This window comes from Poecile atricapillus (assembly GCF_030490865.1).
Source record: "Poecile atricapillus isolate bPoeAtr1 chromosome 35 unlocalized genomic scaffold, bPoeAtr1.hap1 SUPER_35_unloc_2, whole genome shotgun sequence".
Taxonomy (NCBI): Eukaryota; Metazoa; Chordata; class Aves; order Passeriformes; family Paridae; genus Poecile; species Poecile atricapillus.
The window spans coordinates 30,817-33,574 of record NW_026708989.1 but is presented as its reverse complement, the minus strand read 5'-3'; positions in this window follow the sequence as shown (position 1 = coordinate 33,574).

The window sequence follows — 2,758 nt, the reverse complement described above, 5'->3', positions numbered from 1 at the left end:
CCCCCGGGCCTGCTGGAGCCCCCCCCCCGCCCGGCGCTGAGGAGCCCCCGGGACCGCGAGCCGGAGGCGCGAGCAGGGCAGAGCGCGGGCTCCGCGCGGGGCACGCTGGGAACGCGAGGCCTCCCCGCCCCCCTGGACTACAACTCCCGGCGGCCCCCGCGCGCAGAGCGCACCCCCCCCCCTCCGGACGGGTGGGTTCCGGCCCCGCCTCCCTCCGCGGACTACAACTCCCGGCGAGCAGCGCGGCTCTCGCGAGAGGAGGCGGGGAGTGAGAGCGGAAGCGGCGCGCGGGGGGTGATGGGGGATGTAGGCGGAAAGCGGGAACGGGAGGGGAAGGGACGGGTGCGGGATTTCGGTACCGGGAGCGGAATTTCGGTACCGGGAGCGGCGGCTCTGCCCCTCTCTCGGCTTTCGGGGGTCCCCGGCACCTTCCTGGATCCAACCAGGTCGCACTCGCAACCCCCAGAGTCGCGACCTTCGTCTCACTCAGCCCCCGGTGCACCGGTTAAGACCCCCGGGACCCCCTCCCCAGCACCGGGACCGCGGTCCCGATCCCCGGTCCCTCCTCGACCCCCCCCCCAAAGCTCAGCCCGGACGTTTTTATTCAAATTCCTTTATTTCGATTCATCCCGCGCGACCCCCGGGGCCGGGGGCGATCCCTGAGCGGGGGGGTCCCCCCTCCCCCCCCCAAAAACCGGGGGAAACACCCCAAAAACGGATCCCGAGGGTCTCCCCCCCGAAAAACCGGGGGAAACACCCCAAAAAGGGATCCCGGGGGTCCCCCCCCCCCAAAAAGGGATCCCGGGGGTCTCCCCCCCAAAAGGGATCCCGGGGGTCCCCCCTCCCAAAACCGGGGAAACACCCCAAAAAGGGATCCCGGGGGTCCCCCCCAAAAAAAACCGGGGGGAACACCCCAAAAAGGGATCACGGGGGTCCCCAACTCCAAAAAACCGGGGGGAACACCCCAAAAAGGGATCCCGGGGGTCCCCCCCAAAAAAACCGGGGGAAACACCCCAAAAAGGGATCACGGGGGTCCCCAACTCCAAAAAACCGGGGGAAACACCCCAAAAAGGGATCCCGGGGGTCCCCCCCCCCAAAAAGGGATCCCGGGGGTCCCTCAGGGGATGGGGGGGGGGAGACCCCCAAACCTTCACTCAGCAGGGAATGGGGAATCCTGAAAATGAGTCTGGGGTCCTTCAGAAACCCCACCCGAGCTCGTCTGTTCCGCCCCGGGCGGGGACCCCCGAACCCCGAGGGACCCCCGAGCCTCAAAGGGACCCCCCCAGGGACCCCCGAACCCCGAGGGACCCCCGAGCCTCAAAGGGACCCCCCCAGGGACCCCCGAGCCTCAAAGGGACCCCCGAACCCCGAGCCCCAAAGGGACCCCCGAACCCCGAGAGACCCCCGAGCCTCAAAGGGACCCCCCCAGGGACCCCCAGCCCCAAAGGGACCCCCCAGGAGCCCCCGAGCCCCAAAGGGACCCCCCCAGAGACCCCCGGCCCCAAAGGGACCCCCGAACCCCGAGGGACCCCCGAGCCTCAAAGGGACCCCACCAGAGACCCCCGAACCCCGAGGGACCCCCCCAGGGACCCCCGGCCCCCGAGGGACCCCCGAACCCCGAGAGACCCCCGAGCCTCAAAGGGACCCCCCAAGGGACCCCCGAAGGACCCCCCCAGGGACCCCCGAGCCTCAAAGGGACCCCCCAAGGGACCCCTGAGCCTCAAAGGGACCCTCCCAGAGACCCCCGGCCCCTTCAGGGACCCCCCCAAGGGACCCCAGAGACCCCCGAGGGACCCCAACCCCCCCCCAAGGACCCCCGAGGGACCCCTCAAGGGACCCCCGAACCCCAAGGGACCCCTAAGAGACCCCCGGCCCCCAAGAGATCCCCCCAGGGACCCCCGAACCTCAAAGGGACCCCCCCCAGGGACCCCCCCAGGGACCCCCATCCCCTTCAGGGACCCCAAACCCCCCAAGGACCCCCCCAGGAATTTGGGGGAGCACCAAAATTTGGGGGGGGGGGGGAAAGGAATGAATGAAACGATGGGAGGGGGATCCAGGGGGGGTCCCCACTGCCCCCTCCCCACCAATAAAAACCCACCCGGGAGACCCCCAGAGAAACCAAAACCCCCCCAGAGAGGGGAAAAAAGAGGGGAAAAAAGGGGGGGGCGAGGTCCTTCATCCATCCTGAGCCCCCCCGATTTGGGGAGGGGTCCCGGGGGTTTGGGGAGGGGTCCCGGGGGGTTGGGGAGGGGTCTCTAAGTCCTCTGGGTGCCAATAATCGGGATTATCGAAGGCGCAGTCCGAGGCTTCCAAACTCCGCAGGGGCTTCATGGGGGTCGCGGGGGTGGGCGGGGGTCGCCGGCAGCCGAATTTGGGGAGGGGGGGGAGGAATAAAACGATGGGAGGGGGATCCAGGGGGGGTCTCCCCACCTCAACTCCCCCCCCAAATAAAAAACACCCACCCGGGGAGCCCCCAGAGAAACCAAAACCCCCCCAGAGAGGGGAAAAAAGAGGGGATAAAAGGGGGGGGGGCGAGGTCCTTCATCCATCCTGAGCCCCCCCCAATTTGGGGAGGGGTCCCGGGGGGTTGGGGAGGGGTCCCGGGGGGTTGGGAGGGGTCTCTAAGTCCTCTGGGTGCCAATAATCGGGATTATCGAAGGCGCAGTCCGAGGCTTCCAAGCTCCGCAGGGGCTTCATGGGGGTCGCGGGGGTGGGCGGGGGTCGCCGGCAGCCGAATTTGGGGAGGGGGGGGAGGAAT